The following is an 18476-nucleotide window of genomic DNA, read 5'->3' as shown; positions in this document are numbered from 1 at the left end:
TGGGTTCGATCCCCAGCACCCAAAAAAAAAAAAAAAAAGAAAAAAAAGAAAAGAAAAAAGAAATCTGAGCAGTTTTGTGAAATTAAGTGATGTTATCTACAAACTTACTCATTCCAATGGTTGGCATGTAGAAAGGACTATTTTAGTGGTTGATACTGTTACTAATATACCTTTTTATGTGTGATGTTTCCTGGGCCAGAATAACTCTCTTTTACTGGCTCATGCTACCTGCCTTTTAAGACTTAATCCAATTACCATCTCTTAAGAACGCTGGCCATCCTATCCTCCCAGTTTGATTGAAGGCCCTCCTCTTGAGTTTCCTCAAAGGTGCCCATCTCTGCCTACCCGCCCACCTTGGGTATACATGAATTTAACCTTAGCTGCTGCTTTGCAACAGACAAGCACAGTCCACATATAGGTATATAAGGTTAAGAATAGGGGCCTCCCTGTTACATACTTAACAAATGTTTTCTCTCCTGGACTAGAGATTTTGAGGGCATCTACTCTGTCCCAAGGAGTGGTCTTGGCCACATTCTAAATCACCTGCCCTTCCCTTGTTTGGAACAGAACTACTACATTTGACCCAAAAGACACCTGTCTCAACTTTGCTGATGAGCTCTCCCTTATCTAGTCTGGCATGCCTATTGAGCTCAGGGATTTGGAAAATGGAAGCAGATCCACTGATTTGTCTTCCCCAGTTGACACTGACTCTGGATGGCAGCATGGCAACTTCGAGTCTGCTCTGGTCACTGCTAGCAGGAAATGTCTTGTCTGGACCTATGGACAGAACAGCATTCTGGTGCTTTGAACTATTGGCTTTATAACCTATGAGATGAATAGGTGGCTCTCATTGACTTTTGCCATTTAGGGATCACCGGTGTCTGGAACATTGTTTCAATAGAAGACCAAAGGCAAGAAATACCTAAAATAACTTCTACATCTAGAGGAATGATAGAGGGTCCAGGCCGGCCCCAGGCCCACACCAGCTCCGGTACCTCCCACCTTCGTGACCTTAGGTAGTTACTGACTGCCCCTCAGTTTACGCATCTGTAAAATTTAATAATTTAATAGGGTTGAACCAGGAATTAATGGAATAATGGACATGAGGATCTTAGCATAGTGACTTATTATAGTAATGTAGAAAATGTTAACTATGCACAGTATTACTACCTCCATGTCTATGTGCCTGATTAAGTGGTGTGTGCAGATGAGCCAAGAAGGCTCTATCCTTAAAAGTCTTATAAATCCTTCAAGTGTGCAGAGGTATTATCAAGGTCAGACCTGGCAGCCAAAAATCACATACACAAGTCAAACTATATTGCCTATAGAAAAATATGTATGAAGAGCAGTGGGAATGCTACCCTTCAGGTGAAACTGGGCTGAGTCAAGCTCTGTTCCTTGCCAAGGAGATAAATAATGTCCCCATCTCCTCCAGAGATCACTACACACTTAAATTCAGGCATAAAACTTCTTTTTCTTCATTAGATATTTTCTTTTCCTGTGTTCCTCTTCTCTCCCAGTAACAGGGCTGGTGGCTTATTTGAAGAAGAAAAACCATGTGCCATTTCATGTTGATATGACTTCTACATCTAAAAAATATAATGGTAGCTTCTGAATTCTCCAGACTACCCCGACAAGAACAGGCTGTTGGGTCAAATCATCTCAGTGATTTTTTCCAAGATACATTTTGGATGGGGGCAGAACCAACAAAAATCCAAGATGCCCTTTGGAAGAGATGGGAATTCTTGAAACCCCACAGGCTAAAAGACTTTTTTTTCAGCAGAGCGAACCAGGAAAATACTTCAGAGTTATCTTGAGACCAAAAGTGGGGTTTTTGCCAGGCTTCCTCGAGAAGGAATTGGCAAAGAATAAGAAGTGAAGAGAGCAAAACAGGAAGCAATTTTGAAATAAGAATTGTTCCTTAATCAGTTTTGACCACTCACCTGTGCGCCTAGCATAAGGGTATGCAGAAGTTCTTAACAACCAATGTTAAACACTATTTCTGTGTTAACAGGGCATTGTATTAAAAATGGAGACCTAGAGGAAATGTGAAGAATGGCTCACATCCTTAGTAACTTGTAATCTGGTTCAAAGCCACTTGTGGAATGTATACCCTCATCCTTCAACACAGGACCCACTACCTGATTAACTCCTTTCCCTCATCCCAGTGTAGTGGAAGGGATGCTGGCTCTGGAGTTAGGAAAAGACGCATTTAAATTCTGGTTCTGCCACTTCCTGGATACGTTTTTTAATCTAAGACTTATAATTCATTTGCACCATGAGAATAAAAATTCCAATTGTTCCAGGAGTTTGTGAGAATTGGATACAAAGCATTCACTTGACACTTAACTACATGCTAGGCTAAAGTTACAGTAAAATGCAAGACAGAAAGTCCAGCTTCTATGGGTTTTACAGTCTAGAAGGGAGCCACGTGAGTAGTGAGGAAGACTCTCAAGCAAGGAAAGCGATGGTTGCTCGATGCTGTCCTATACTGCACAGCCCACTTTTGCTGAGGACCTGTTCCCAGAGCTGCTAGAAATGTGTTTGGCATGTGGCCTTTGGCTTCCAGCCCCTGGGGGTGGTCTTAGCTGCCATCTCAGCCAGAGATTACCTGGAAAGTTTCCATGCAAACTGATCAATGCAGGTTTACAAGGGGTCTAGCCATCCTTGCCCCCAAATCAGGATGATTCTGAAGGGCTAGTTTTTTTTGTTTGTTTAGGGATTGAACTCAGGGGACTCCACCACTGAGCCACATCCCCAGCCCTATTTCATATTTTATTTAGAGACAGGGTCTCAGTTGCTTAGCACCTCGCTTTTGCTGAGGCTGGCTTTGAACTTGCAATCCTCCTGCCTCAGCCTCCTGAGCTGCTGGGATTACAGGTGTGCACCACCACACCTGGCTGAAGGGCTGTTTAACCACACAGCACCTGGGGTCTGTCATTGGGCCCACAGTGACAGCTTGGTAACTGTCTGATTGGGTCTGTGTAGGAAGAGCCCTCCACTTGAAGAGAAGGTTAGGGTTAAGGCCCAGACCTGAGTAGCAAGGAGTCCACCGTGGGATGAGGACGCACACTCCAGGTGAAGAGATAAGAGACAAATGAACAGGTGTGGCCATCTGAAAAGCCATGCAGAGGTGTGAAAGAGTGGGAAGAGGTCTGAGAGGTAAGGCCCATGTCAGATAGGGCTTTGTAAGGCAGAGAGAAATCTGGATTTTCTTTGGAGAATGGTGGGATTTATTTGACCTGATTTTTTTTTTAAATTACTGCATTATAGTTATAAATAATATTGGAGTTCATTCTGACATAATCATATAAGCATGGAATAATATTTATCCCAATTCAGTCCCTAGTACTTCCCCTTCCCTCCCCTTTTCTTTCCTGCTGTTTTCTTTCTTCTACTGGTCTTCCTTCTTTCCTTCTATTTATTTACAGGTTGTTTTTTTTTTTTATTATTAATTAGTGCTTTATAGATGTATATAAAGGTGAAATTCACTGTGGCATTTTCATATATGTACATAGAATAGTTTAGTCCATTTCATTCCACCATTCCTCCCTTTTCCTGCCCCTCTTCCCTCCCCTTCAGTCCTTTTCCTCTACTCCACTGATCTCTTCTATTTTCACTGGATTCCCCCTACCACCCCCAATATTTTTCTCCCTTATTTTGCTCTTGCTTCTGGATATGAGAGAAAACATTCAACCCTTAACTTTCTGAGACTGGTTTATTTCACTTAACATGTTGTTCTCCAGTTCCATCTATTTACCAACCAAATGCCATAATTTCATTCTTTATTATGGCTAGGTAAAAACTCTACTCCATTATGTATATATGCCACATTTTCTTTATCCATTCATCTGTTGACAGGCATCTGGGCTGATTCCATAACTTGGCTATTATGAATTGTGCTGCTGTAAATATTGATGTAGCTGTATCATTATAGTATGCTGATTTTAGATCTGACTTAACTTTAAGGCACTTCTTTGGCTTGCCAGTAGAGAGCAAGCTATAAGGTGAAAATGAAATTAGGGAGACCAGTGATCAGCCTATCATAAGGGTCTAGACAAGGGTCCATGACAGGTGACAGTGGACAGAAAAAGACAAATTCAAGATAAAATCTCCAAGTAGATGTAATAGACCTTGAAGAAAGATTGATGTAGGAAGGTAAAGTGAAGGGATTCAGGTTTCCTGGTCTTTGTGATAGGTTGAAGGGTGGAATGGAGGGAGCATGTGTGGAAAGTTCCCAGTGGTATCATTCATTGAGAAGGAGAGCTTGCCGGAAGTGTCCTACTTCTGCTCTGGTAGTTTGCATAACCTGGCATCATGCCTAATGTTTTTACAGGATGCCAGTGAAAATGACGATTGCCAGATGGACCTGATTTCTGGAGACTTCTGAGTCCACAGGTGGGCACACAAAGATCTTGCCAGAGAGTTGAAGAGATTACATGCCCTGGGAAAGGAAAAGGAGGCGTGTGTTGCCCGGAGACAGATTTACTCTCTGAAACTACATAAAACCATGCCACTTTTAGTGGCCCAGGTCTTGCACAACTTTTTGGGACCCCTGATCCTGGGCCTGGGGCTTGAGGAATGAAGAGAATGTCTCCTGCAGGGACAGAAACTGCGTGAGAAAGAGGTTGACTGTAAGCTGATACCTCTCTGTTCTGCCTGACCTAGGTTTCCCTTTCCTTTCAATTTGACTTCTGTTTGTTTGCTGGTTACGTGCTTTGCATTGTTCCTACAGGAGACTTAGACACACACAACCCAAGCGGCCCAGGCTGACAGTGTCTGTGCATGTTGTATACCTGGATCAGGTAGGACTCCAACCACAGCTCACTGCTGTCCCTCCCAGACACATGAACCTCACTAAGCAACTGTCTGGCTGCCTGAAGACTCAGGGAAGCGACCTCATTTTCATGGATTGTGCTTTTGGTAACATGTCTAACTTTGCCTAGCCCTAGGTCCCGAACATTTTCAGCTATTTTCCCCTAAAATTTTATAGTTTTATGTTCTATATTAAAGTCCATGATCCATTTTAAGTTAATTTTCTTATCAGGTGTATGGTTTAGGTATAGGATTGTTTTGTGTCTGTGAATATCCAGTTGTGTCTGCCCATTTGTTGAGAGCTCTCCTTCCTACCCCTGAACTACTTTCACACCTTTGTCAGAAGTCAGTTGAACATACTTTTGTGGTATCTGTGTCTCTTCCATTGATCTCTGTGTCAAGATTGTTCTAGCTAACCTAGTTCCTTTGTTTTTCCATTTAAATTTTAGAAAAAGCTGTCCATGTCTGTAAAATATCTTGCTGGAATTGTAATAGGAATTGCATTCTTGTTGTGATCATTATAATTATTTTTGAGGTGCTGGGGATCAAAACCAGGGACTCTCATGTGCTAAGCAAATGTTCTACCACTGAGGTACACCCCCAGCCCTGTATTATTATTTTTGATTATGAATTTTATTATGAATGAAATTAATATCTTTTCCCCCTCTTTTGAATTTTTATTTTTGTTATTGTACATATTTTTAATTTTTCCCATTTTTTATTGGTATAATTATATGTAATGGTGTGATTTGTTGTTACATATTTGTTCAAGACACAAGTAACAATATACTTTGGTCAATATCATTCCCCAGTATTTCCCCTTTCCCTCCCTTTATCCTTTCCTTTATTCTACTGGTCTCTGATTTTCATGAGACTCCCCACCATACACACACACATTTCTTTTCCTTTTCTCTGTCTAGCTTCCACACATGAAAGAAAACATAGGACCCTGGACTTTCTGAGTTTGGCTTATTTCGCTTAACATAGTGTTCTCAAGTTCCATCCATTTTCTGCAAATGACATAATTTCATTCTTTATGGCTGATTGAGACTCCTTTGTATGTATGTGTGTATATCACTTACATATGTAACATTTTTTATTTATCCATTCATCCACTGATGGACATGTAGGGCTGGTTTCATAGTTTGGCTATGAATTGTGCTACTACAAACATGAGTATGTGTATATTGCTATAGTATGATGACTTTAATTCTTTTGGATAAATGCCAAGATGTGGTATAGGTGAGACATGTGGCAATTCCATTCCTGGTCTTTTGAGGAATTCCCATACTGATTCCATAGTGGTTGTACTAATTTACAATCCCACCAACAATGTAATAGTGTTCCTTTTTCTCCACGTCCTCTCCAGCATTTATTATTGTTTGTATTTTTTTTATATTCTTTTAGTTGTAAATGGGGACAATACCTTTATTTTACTTATTTATTTTTATGTGGTGCTGAGGATTGAACCCAGTGTCTCACACCTGCTAAGCAAGCACTCTACCACTGATCTACAGCCCCAGCCCCTATTGTTTGTATTTTTGATGGCTACCATAAATGGAAATATTTTCTAAATCTCATTTTCTGATTGTTCATTGGTAATACATAGAAATACATTTTTACATTGATCTTGTATCTTGTCACATTGCTGGACTCTGATTAGTTCTAGTAGTTTTTTGTGTATTTCTTTGGATTTTCTTCATACAGGATTGTGTCACCTACAGTTTTACATCTTTCTAATCTGGATGCCTCCTATTTCTTTTTCTTGTTTAGTTGTACTGGTTAGACTCTCTAGTACAATAATTAATAGAAGTGGTGTGAGCAGCTATCTTTCTTTGTTCCTGATCTTAGGAGAAAAGCATTCCATTTTTACCCTACAATATAAACAACTGAAGGCTGGAAATGTGACTCAGTGATACAGTGCTTACCTAGCATGCATGAGGCCCTGGGTTCAATCCACAAAACCACAAAAAGAAAATTTAAAAATATATATACATAAAAACCATATCCCACCAAGTACTGGGATACTGAGAAACGGGAGGTTGGTAAAGGCAGTCCAGGAAGTCTTCCTTATGAAGAAGTGGGAGGAGGAGAGGCCCACCAAGGGCAGGAAGTTCATGATTTTGTCTTTATAATACTGGAACTGACTGCTAAAGAGGGTGGGCTCAGGGCTGTTGATGCTAGTGCAACTTTGATGTGCATCCTCTGATGGAACAGATCTACTCTTCTTTCTCCTTATAACTACAAGAAGGATGGCCTCCAGGGTCCTGTGCCCATCACAGGTTGCATTTCACTCCTTATCACCCGGATTGGGGACTGGCTTGTGGGAGGAGAGCAGGCAGGTAAACTGGGATGCTCTCTACTCTTCAGAGGAAGAAAGCCAGGACCAAGTCAGTGAAACTCTTACCCTAAGGTGCCTGATGCAGCTGCTACCAATGGAGATCCTGCAGACTTTTTTCCTGTGTTAAAAATTAAGTCTTTGTTCCTTTGTCCATTAATGCATTCCTTTGTTGAATGCACTTGGACAGCGTGGGTATGTGTGAGGTATCTGGCAAGGTATAGCACAGCAAGGGACCTTATTCACCAGGCATTTGTCATTATAGCAGAGAATGACTCTCAAATACATTTTGGGGAACAGCATGAGCTCTGGGACAAAAGAGGCCAAGAAAAGTGGGATAAATTTTGAAGTCTGCATTTCTGGAAAGCTCCCAATGAAGCTAATGCTGCAGGTCTGAGGGACACACTATGTGTAGCCAGGCCACAGAACACATCTGATATGATTTGCTGGAGACTACAGGAAAAAAGAGCTGGAAAAGTAGGTAGAAGCCAGATTCCAGGCTGAGGAGTTTGAACTGTATTTGGCAGGCAACATACAAACTCCAAAGGTATTTGGGTCATTAAGTGAGCCAAGCCTGACAAAGGAAGATTAGCCTGGAAATCATTCAAGGAGAGATTGGAGCAAAGTCAACTAGAAACAGTGATATGTCATCTACCCACCCACCTTTTCCTCCATCTTCCTGCTCATCCACTTACCCACCCACCCCATCTATCCACCATCCACTAGTGTTTGTTAATGCATATCCCTGGAGAAGGATGAGAGGCCCCAATGTTCTACCACTGAGCTACACCCCCAGTCCTGTATTATTATCTTTCTCCCCAGGGATCCCAGAGCCTAGTGGGATTGATGGTCTCCTATGGGTGTAGGGTGGGACAGGAGCAGAGACACCTAGCAAGGGCACCTAGCACAGTTGGCGAGGGTAAGAAGCTTCCTGAAGGAGGGTACCTTTGGGAACTCTTGAAAAGCAATGGAAGTTGTTTGGGTTAAGAAGAGTTGGGTGAGAGAGAACTACTTGAGCAAAGGCTGGACTTGAAAAGTGGCAGTGTGTGCACAGGTAGCTGTCCGGAGCTTGGGGGCAGTAGAGGCAGAATAAGCCAGACATGGTGCCAGTCAAGATGCCTACTCACAAACAAACTGGTTATGGTTATGTCAGTGTCCTGGTGGCTCACAGAACTGACCTGAAGCCTGGAGAACCAGCTCAGGCAGGAGCCTAAGGTCCCGGCATGCCCCATCTCTCTGAGGATTATCACCAAAAGGGAAGGGTATAGTCAGCCAAGAAGACCAATGGTCCACCATCAGAGGCAGTGACAGTAATGGGAATCTGGGATGTTTACACCCCCAGTCCCCATGTGAAGTGCTTCATAGAGATCATCACATGGACTCCTCCCTAAACACAGGAAGGGGGTCCTGTGTTTAGGATGAGAAAAGGAAACTTAGAAAGGGTCGGAAGCTGCCAAATGCTGGAGCCTCTGGAGCTGACTGTTGGACTTGAAACCCCAGGAGAGTGAAGTGGAAGGGGACAGTGCTCAGGACTACTCAGGGGTGAGTTTGGGCAAGGGAAAACAGAGCAGCAATGTTGTCCCCAGGGGCTCTGCTGTAGATTTGATGGCCACTGTGCGACGTGGACACTGGGGTGGGAGGGACTGTGCAGCCTCAAGCAAATGAAGGAGCCAGGTAGAGGAAAAGCAGAAGCCTGGAGTAAAGGATGTTTAACGTACTCTGGAGACGTGCCCAGGCTCCTGGGAAACAGAAATGGGAGCGAGGCGAAGGTGCCTAAGCAAGAGGGTTGCAGTGGAGGGCAGGTGTGTGTAGACGATCAGACTCAGGAATCAATCGTTCCTTCATGCTGTGACTCAGGGGAGGTGGGCTAAACTTAGTTAAATGCCTTTGGCCAAAAGATGCAGCAGCAAGTCCGGCACAGTGGCACATGCCTGTAATCCCAGCAACTTGGGAGACTGACAGGTGGATTATAAGTTTAAAGCCAGCCTCAGCAATTTAGTGAGGCCCTAAGCAACTCAGTGAGACCCTGTCCCAAAATAAAAAATATAAAGGATTTGGAAGAGGCCCCCAAACAGAGAGGGCAGCAGTACTTGGCATAGATGGCCAGGAAAAAAAGGGTAGGGAAAGAGAAGGGGATTCAGGGACAGAAAAGGCCTACAGGAAGGTGTGGGGGTCTCTCAGCCACATCCCACATGGATGAGAAAAGGGTTAACTGCCAGAGGATGATGTTGACTATAAATCAATCAATTACCTATAAACTTATCTAATCAATAAACACACAAGAGCCAATACTCTTTTTAAATGAGAGGGGGCATGATGGGTCTGGCCATATCAGCTCTGGTCTCTAACAACCTGGAGTAGCCCAACTCTCTTTTATTTATAACACACAGGTAAAGGGGCCAAGACTGGGAGGAGCTGCTTTTGTGACGGACAAGACAGGGTGGAGTTAGGGGAGCCATCCTCTTAGGGGGGAAAATTCAGAAGGTGACAGGGAACCACTCCCACCCAGCACCACATACTTCCCCGCAATTCCTAGAAGCCAGGCCTCTGTGTCCCATGGCTCAATCTAGTCTGATCCTACTAAATAAGGATGGCTTCTCACAGGAAGGTACAGTTTGTGCACAACTGCCCACCCACTAGAAACACTCCACATACACACGTTCTCTCTCTCTCTCTTTATCTGCTGTAGTTGGAATGTGTCCCCCCACATGTGTTGGAACCATAATTCCTTAATGGGGGATGTTGGGAGGTATCTGGATCCTCAGAGCTAAGCTCTCATGAATGGGTCAGTGCCCTTCTCACGTGAGTGAGTGCTTGCTCTGCAGGACTAGACGAGCTAACTCCAGAGCAGATTTCTACAAAGCAAGGCTGCCACACATGCATCTCCCCTCTGCTTTCCTCCAGGTGTTGAAGCGGCACAGCTCTCCTGCCGGCACCTCACTCATGGGCTTCTCAGCCTCCAGAACTGTAAGCCAAAGTCAGCTTCTGTATCTATAAATCACCCAGCCTCAGTATTCTGAAATAACAGGAAAAAATGACAACAAATAAAGCTGGGTACAGTGGCGTGTCCCTGTGTCCCAGATACTCAGGAGGCTGAGACAGCATGATCTCTTGAGCCCAGGAGTGTAAGACCACCCCTCAGCCCTGGTGGCTTCTCTCCAGGTTTGGCTCAGGGGGCCTTTGTGAAGGAAGAGACTGGAATAGAGGGTGGAGTCAGTCAGGATGGCAAACAACCTGCAGAAGTAGAAACTGGTTGCCAGAGATGATACCTGAAGCCGGAGTTGCCCCTGAGACTCTCTAGAGAGGCTGGAGATTGCTGGTTTCCCCATATGGCCTCAAGCCATTTTTGTGACTCAAAAGTGGTGGTGGCCTGCAGGAACCTGGCACAACCTTTCCTCTGACCAGGCTCTGCAGCACAGGATAGCTGGCCTCTGGAAGCGACTGAGTTAGTCTACACAGACTACTCTAACCAAGTCCCACAGGCTGAGGGTTTAAACCACAGACACTTCTTTTTATGAAGCTTGTGAATCTAAGACTAAGGTGCCGCAGGGCTGGGCTCTGTAAGGCCTCTCTCTATGGCTTGCAGATGACTGCCTTCTTGGTGTATCTGCATGTGGTCTCTCTTCAGGGCTTAATCAAGTAGAGTTGGAAGGAGTCCTCTGGTGTCTCTTCCTTTTCTTGTAAGGACACCAATTTTATCCAGTTAAGTCCCTATCCTTATGTCTTCATTTGACCTTAATTACCTTCTTTAAACTCCCGTCTCCAATATAATCACCATGGAGATTAAGGCTTCAACATGAATTTGGGGAAGACACAATTATTCTATAACAAGGCCCAAGGGACCCTCTGGTACAGTGCCCTTATTCTACCCGTGGGGAAACCAAGGTTTAGGGAGGTTAAGAGATTTTCTTCAAGGTCACACAGCTGGTGAGTGTGGTATGAGTAGTAAGTAGGTGTGCCCTTCAAGAGCAAGTCTCTGTTTACACAAAAGGCAAGAGCAGAGGGGAGCAGGCCTACCCCAAACCTGAAGGATTAGCTGAGGCCTCCAGAAACTTCCTGTTTGAAAAAGTTGTGTCCCTGGAATGTATGGATGATGGCAGTTGTGGGGTTTCTTCCTCTGAAAATGTGAGAGAGCTTGGCAAAATTGGGCAGATGGTTTGGCCACTCTTGAGAATGGACCTTATAATGGCTTAAGGATTCTTCTAAGGTTTCTGTCATGGTGATTAGGAAACTACTGAACTGCAGCCTCCTGCATGCAGAAGTCTTGCCAGGAGGAAATAGGCACAGAAAAAAAATCTCTCTGTGCATATCTTTGGCTCAGGAACTTGACCTTGGGGGTGAGGGCGGGGAGCGGGCAAGGGCTGTTTACCCTGGTTGGGTAATACAGATAAGTCGCTCTTTCTGTTTGCATTTGCAAATGGGGGTGGGGGCAAAGTTTTGGTGGGCAAGGTCAGGCCCAGAGTAGGCAGGAGCTGCGGAGAGAAGCTGCAACCCTGGTCAAGGTCCACCATTGGGAGGCCATTCCCAAGGACTATGTGTGAGGGTGGAGCCTGAGTTCAGTGAAGGGCCTGTCCCACTGCAGGGGGCACTTCCCTCTGCCTCCTGCTCACTTGGACTTCTCTTCAACACACCTCTGAATGTTCTGTACTGATTCAGGCCAAAAAGAGTTTTTTTCTCCTTTTGAGAAAATGATGTTTTATTTTTTTTAAATATTTTTATCAAAAAAAAAAATACCAAGACGAAAAATTGTTATTAAAAAATCAAGTTTTGGCCAGGTGCAGTGGCACATGTCTGTAATCCCAGCTACATGGGAGGCCGAGGCAGGAGGATCACAAGTTCAAGGCCAGCCTGGGCAACTTAGCAAGACATTGTCCCAGAAATCATTGAAAAAGAGAAAAAGATTGGGCAATCGCTTTCATAGCCACTAATACCACTTTCAGGAAAATAAAAACTGAGACATGGCTTGTCAGTGTAGTAGTGTCCTCTTGAGCACGGTCACTCCCGAATGGTGTCAGGAGAGCCTGGTCTTCAGAGAAGTCATGTCAAGGATAACAGTGAATCAGTTTGTTCTCAGTATAGCCTCATCGTGAGCTTTGTTCAGTGTTTCTGGCTCAGTGTAATAGAGCCATTGGCCCCTTCAGAAAACAGGAAAGAAAGGGGAGTCGAGGGCCTTACAGGGCAGCCACCTACCCCTGTCCTGCCACAGCTAGAAGAAATAGAGCCAAAGAACTTTTTACAAAACACAAACCAGTTCTCTGGAAACCTGATTTTGGGGTTGGGAATCCACGCTCCATCCAAATCACAACTGCAAGGAAGCTCTACCCCATGTCCTCTGCTGATGGAGGCCCTATGGAGGCATAGCACAGGAAGAGCCAGGACTGGCAGGGTCTCTTTGCCCACCTTCCAAGAGTTAGTGGAGTGAGTGGAGGCCAAGAGGGAACATGTCATGTCCAGTGACCCAGGATTCATGTTTGTGCAGGCTTTTTTTTTTTTTTTTTTTTTTTTTGCGGGGGGTGGGGAGGATGGTAATCAGGAATTGAACCCTGATTAGGCCACATCCTCAGCCCCCCCCCCCCTTTTTTTTTTGGACACAGGGTCTCTCTAGGTTGCTTAGGGCCTTGCTAAGTTGCTGAGACTGGCTTTGAACTTGAAATTCTTCTGCCTCAGCCTCCAGAGCCGCTGGCATTACAGGCATGGGCCACCCCACCTGTCTGTAGTTTTGATTTCAAACACTCAGTCCCACTCTTCCAAGGCACAGCTCCTGGGTGGGGACGGTTGATTTGAAAATTGTGGTCAATGGGTGAACAGGCCCTCGTTCCAGCGTGCTGGTTTGCTCAGGTAATGAGAACACATAAGAACTGAAAGGCTCTGCAGAGGGCAGCCTTTCTTCCTCCTGACGGGCAGTCTCTTTCTGTTCAGTGGGATGCCGTGTGAACTTGGGATCTGAGTGAGTACTTTAGGACTGTGTGAGCCTCTGAGAGCACCTGGAGACTTTACCTCCCTCCTTAGCTGCTTGACTTGGATCTCAGGGTTACAACAGTGGAGAGTGCAACCAACACCTACCCGGATGGGACAGGAGACCGATGCCTCTGACCTAGCCTTTTGACCTTGGATGCGTCTGTGCAGTCTAAATAATACCATATGTCCCAGGGTATCCTGTTCAACCAGGCAGTATGCTGGGTCTAGATGGGAGGTGGACACCACAGAGTCAGATGGCTGCCTTGTGCCCTGTCTCTGTGACCTTGGACAAAAGAATACGCCTTCTCCCCTTCAGCTAACACATCCTTTGGTGGAGATGATAATGGACCTACTTCATAAATTTGTCTTGAAAATGAATTAAGGTAACTGTCACAGGAAAACAGGAAGCTGAAACTCCAAACCTCAGTTTTCATATTCTGATGGAAGAAAATTTAGAGTCAGACACCAAAAGTCATGCAAGAGAACTTTATTATAAGTGAAAGTAAAATAAAAGCACAGTGAGACTCAGAGCGCCTCTCAAGAGAGCGAGCCATCTCTGAGCAGAGAATGACAAAGGAGATAATGATGTCTCCAAGTTTATTATTTTTGATATTTACCAGGAGAATTGTTTATTAGGACCATCTTCTGTACTCTTTGCCAATCAAGTGCTCAACTCCTCCTTCATGTGGGGTGGTGGGCTTTTTGACCTTAGTTTGTCCTCTCCAGAACTGTCATGGTGGCCATCCTATTTAGGGGGCTCATATCTTCAAGAAAATCAACCCCATGTTAATGTGGGCACTGGGGTCAGTAGCTGATCAGAAGTTACCTTAGCGCACCTGCGCTACTAAAGGAATCTTCCTTCCCAGACAAACGGAGACACTTCTGGCCATAATTCCTAGCTTCACATCAACATCAATGGACCATGTCAAGAGTTAGTTTAATCCTTTTCTTTTTTCTTTCTTTTTTAATTTGTTCTAATTAGTTATGCATGATGAAAGAATGGATTTATGCATTTTGATAAATCATACCTAAGTGGAATATAATTTCTGATTTTTCTGATTGTACATATTGCAGGATCACATCCATCATGCAGTCATATATGTACATGAGGTAATAATGCCTGTTTTACTCCACTATCCTTCCTACCCCCATGCCCCTTCCCCTCCCTTCATTCCCCTCTATCTCATCTAAAGTAATTCTATTCTTCCCTAGCACCCTCATCCTGGCCCTTTATTGTGAATTAGCATCCACATATCAGAGAAAACATTCAGTCTTTTTGCTTAGCAGGATATTCCCCAACTCCATCAATTTACCAGCAAATACCATGATTTCATTCTTCTTTAAAACTGAGTAATATTCCATTGTGTATGAGTGTTTGTGTGTGTGTGTGTACCACATTTTATTTATCCATTCATCTGTTGAAGGACAGTTAGGTTGATTCCATAGTTTAACTATTGTGAGTTGAGCTGCTATAAGCATTGATGTTGTTGCATCACTGTAGTGTGCTGATTTTAAGCCCTCAAGGTATGTGCTGAGGAGTGGGATAGCTGGGTCAAGTGGTGGGTCCATTTCAAGATTCCTGAGGAATCTCCACACTGCTTTCCAGAGTGGCTGTACCAATTTGCATTCCCACCAGCAATGTATGAGTATGCCTTTTTCACATCCTTGTCAATATTTATTGTTGCTTGTATTCTTAAGAATTGCCATTCTGACTGGAGTGAGATGAAATTTTAGAGTAGTCTTGATTCACATTTCTTTAATTGCTAGAGATGTTGAACATTTCTTCATATATTTATTGATCAGTTGTATTTTTTCTTCAGTGAAGGATCTGTTCAGTTCCTTAGCCCATTTATTGACTGGGTTATTTGTGGTTTTGGTGTTAAGTTTTTTGAGTTCTTTATATATCCTAGAGATTCCATTATCCTTTTCTTTGGACATATTGCCCCATTAGGTCCTTTGCTTCTGTTAATTTTTTACAAATTAACTACCACCCTTTGCTTTCTCATCTATTTGGAAGGAGTTTAAAGAAACCCTAAAGTAATTTAAAGAACACTTGTGATCTCGCCATGCATTTCACTGCTCCCCGCCAGCTACTACCTACCAGCCAGTATAAACATTGGGCTCCTGTTTGTTCCTGTGACTGTCGGTCTTGAGTTCCCTCAACCTCACCCACAACTGCCATGGCCCACCCTGAGGTGGGATCATGGCAAGTCAGAGAGGTCTGTGGGTTTCCTTGGTAAGAAAAGGTGAGTCCACCTTGAACAGGCCCTCTGGCTAGAAGGGTGCCAAGGGTCCCTGTCAGACTGAGTCATGGGTCCTTGGCTTTGCAGAGGGAGCTTCACTTGCCCTCAATGATAAGCAGACTCCTGTGTACTCCCTTAGCAAGCGGAGGCCACAGGGCATTAATGAGACCCTGCCAGTTCCCAGTGGGCCCCCAGCACCCTAAGCTGCTAGTTCCTGGGGTATTGGCAACTAACTGGACAGGCTACTCTCAGACTCCTATGATTCAGCGCATTGATCCCCTTCCCTGAGACACCCAAACTGAGGATACAGACCGCAGCCAGACAGGTGCCAGCGCAGGGCCAGGGGAAGCCAGTGTGGAGAGCCCTTGCTCAGCCCTTTGTTCTCTGGGTTGGGGCTTCGAATTCACAAGGCAAGAGCTGAGATGCCAGTCCTGGCCTGACCTGTAAGTCACCTTGGATGAGTCTGGTCATCTCATCCCAGGGCCTCCTCAAGTGTGGAGCCCAGGCAGCCTTAGGGTGAAGGCTTAATGAGGAGCAGAGAGGCCTGGAGACCAGCAGGTAGGAGATGAAAGGGCTTCCAGAGGAAGCTGCTGAGGCTGAAGATTACAGTGGCTTGAACTCCCAGCCAGGTCCCAGCGGGTCTCCCTTCTCCCCAGGTTTCACCCCCACCAAAGAATGCAGCCCTCTCCTGGCCTCAGAATGGAATGTTCTGGGGCCAGTTGGTGTGTAACAACTGCTACAAATGCTTGCTCAGTGATGTCAGAGGATCAGGGCTGGCCTGAGGCCAGACTCTCAAAGTCACGAAGGTTAAGTTGCCAACCCCAGCTTGCCAACCTCCCTCTGTTCATTCCGCCTTCTCATCTGGTTCTCTTCTTTCTCCTCTTCCCTATCTTAAACCTTTGCCTTGGAAAAGAGGGTGTGTTTAGACTAGAGTGTAAATGGCTAGCAGTGCTTCAGGGCTCTGCCACCGCACTTCCTCTCTATCTTTTAAACAATCTTGATCTGGCCTTAATCTTGGGCTTCTGAAGCTGGGATCACGAATCCGTGGCATTATTGGTGATGGGCCAGCGGGTAGGCAAAACTAGAGGAGAATATGGTGCACCTCTCTGGAACATCGATTTTTTTTAGATGATGCTAAAACCCATTATCTATTAAAATAAACAAACACAACCATGTCATAGAGCAGAAAGAGAAATCCCATGAATCTTCATGACAAAACAAAATTTTCTCCCTATATATGGCAGTTAAATCTCCTTGCTCAAGGCTGTGGGGAGTGTAGTTCCCACATGGTCACTCTAGTCAATGACTGTAGACAATCCTGGGATCAAAACCACCACTGAGGTCATTTTATTATTATTTTTACAATTTTATTTATTTTCTTTTCCACACGGGGGATGGAACCCTGGGCCTTTCACAAGCCATGCAAGCACTCTACCAGTGAGCTACACCCCCGGTCCCTAAGTAATTTATAATCATGACTGACAAATGACAGGTTGGTAGTGATTCCTGGTATTTAAAACTTACATGCTTTTCTGAACATGATGTAATATTTTTGGAATTAAGGTTAGACCCTGTCAGCGTTAACCCATGGTGCAAAGGGTATGCACAGGTCTCTTCTGCACTTCTGAGTGTTTGTTTACTTAAAGGCTTCAAAGTTTTTAAACAATTGCAAATGAGATTGAAAACCTGCAAAATCCCAGGGGAAAAAAATGTTCAGGCAACCTTAAGGGAAAACATGGACTACAAGGGAAAGTAACACCCCAAGGGCCACAGAGAGAGAGAAGGAGGCCTGAAGACCCGGAGGGAGCCTCAGCAGACAGGTCAAGCAGGAGCGTGGGGTGGGGGGTGGGGGTGGAGGGAGGGGTAGCTGTGTGGTGGCCTGGGCCCTGTTGGCCTGGCTCCATCCTCACTCCACCTTCCCCTGCTGCACACATCCCTCCAGTATTGACAAGGAGAAAGGTCCACCCTGTCTAGCCGTCTCCAGTCAAAGCCATGGTGACAGGCTTTCGACAGAATCTGTTCTGTTCTGTAGAACTTACCTTTGCTCTCAAATGACTGTCACTTTCAAGGTGTCAAAGATTATGATTATTAAGTATACGTTGGAAGAATGAGGCAAACTGCATTTCTGGTGAGACGTGACTACGTAAGAAAGATGCGTTTGTGTGTCGTACAGGACAGCTGTCCGTCGCGTTTGTGGAAGCTCCCCCCATTCCTGGAAGGCGGACAAGGACCGAATCAGGTCCATATGGGTGACTCGGGTATTTCCTTTGGAATTCCCTTTCTTCCTTTTTCCATCCCTGGTGTCCCAGTATGCCACCAGCATGTTCTATCCAGCAACCCTCGGACACCTGAGAGTCAGCTTTCTCCAGGGTGGCTGAGGGGACAATGTCCTTGTGATGCCAGAAGAGCTTCCTGGGCCTCTGGCCACCAGAAGTCTTTAATTTTCTTTTTTCAGATAAATTTTTTTTTAATTTGTTCTAATTAATTAATAATTAACAACAGTAGAATGCACTTTGACACATCATACATAAATGGAGTATAACTTCTCATTCTTCTGGTTGTATATGACATAGAATCACACTGGTCGTGTAGTCATATATGCACAGGGTAATAAAGTCCGATTCATTCTACTGTCCTTCCTACCTCCATACCCCTCCCCTCCCTTCACTCCCCTCTGCCTAATCCAAAGTAACTATGTTCTTCTCTAGCCACTCTCTAAGCCCCATCCTTATTGTGAATTAGCGTCCACATATCAGAGAAAACATTCAGCCTTTGTTTTTTTGGGATTGGCTTATTTCACTTAGCATGATAATCTCCAGCTCCGTCCATTTACCTGCAAATGCCATCATTTTATTCTTCTTTAAAGCTGACTAATATTCCATTATGTATCTATACCACATTTTCTGTTGAAGGGCATCTAGGTTGGTACCATAGTTTAACTATTGTGAGTTGAGCTGCTATAAACATTGATGTGGCTGCAACACTATAGTATGCTGATTTTAAGTTCTTTGGGTATAAACCAAGGAGTGGGATAGCTGAGTCAAATGGTGGTTCCATTCCAAGTTTTCTGAGGACTCTCCACACTGCTTTCCAGAGTGGTTGCACCAATTTGAAGTCCCACC

The 18476-nt window shown here is 44.5% G+C and overlaps 1 protein-coding gene and 1 long non-coding RNA gene across 10 annotated transcripts in view; one reads left to right on the top strand and one right to left on the bottom strand.

Annotated features, from left to right (window-relative positions):
- Positions 1-18476, bottom strand: part of LOC306641252 — a 125811-nt gene that overhangs the window by 16677 nt on the left and 90658 nt on the right. The window lies entirely within an intron of this gene.
- UPF2 (UPF2 regulator of nonsense mediated mRNA decay) overlaps positions 1-18476 on the top strand; it is a gene marked incomplete at its 3' end in the record, with an annotated part of 163577 nt that overhangs the window by 126033 nt on the left and 19068 nt on the right. For all 9 annotated transcript variants that reach the window (XR_013758087.1, XR_013758088.1, XR_013758089.1 and 6 more), the window contains one exon: positions 4337-4805. The remainder of the gene's footprint in view (positions 1-4336; positions 4806-18476) is intronic.

Source organism: Sciurus vulgaris, assembly GCF_902686455.1.
Source record: "Sciurus vulgaris genome assembly, chromosome: 12".
In the NCBI taxonomy this organism is placed as follows: Eukaryota; Metazoa; Chordata; class Mammalia; order Rodentia; family Sciuridae; genus Sciurus; species Sciurus vulgaris.
This window is presented reverse-complemented; position numbering and strand designations above follow the sequence as displayed.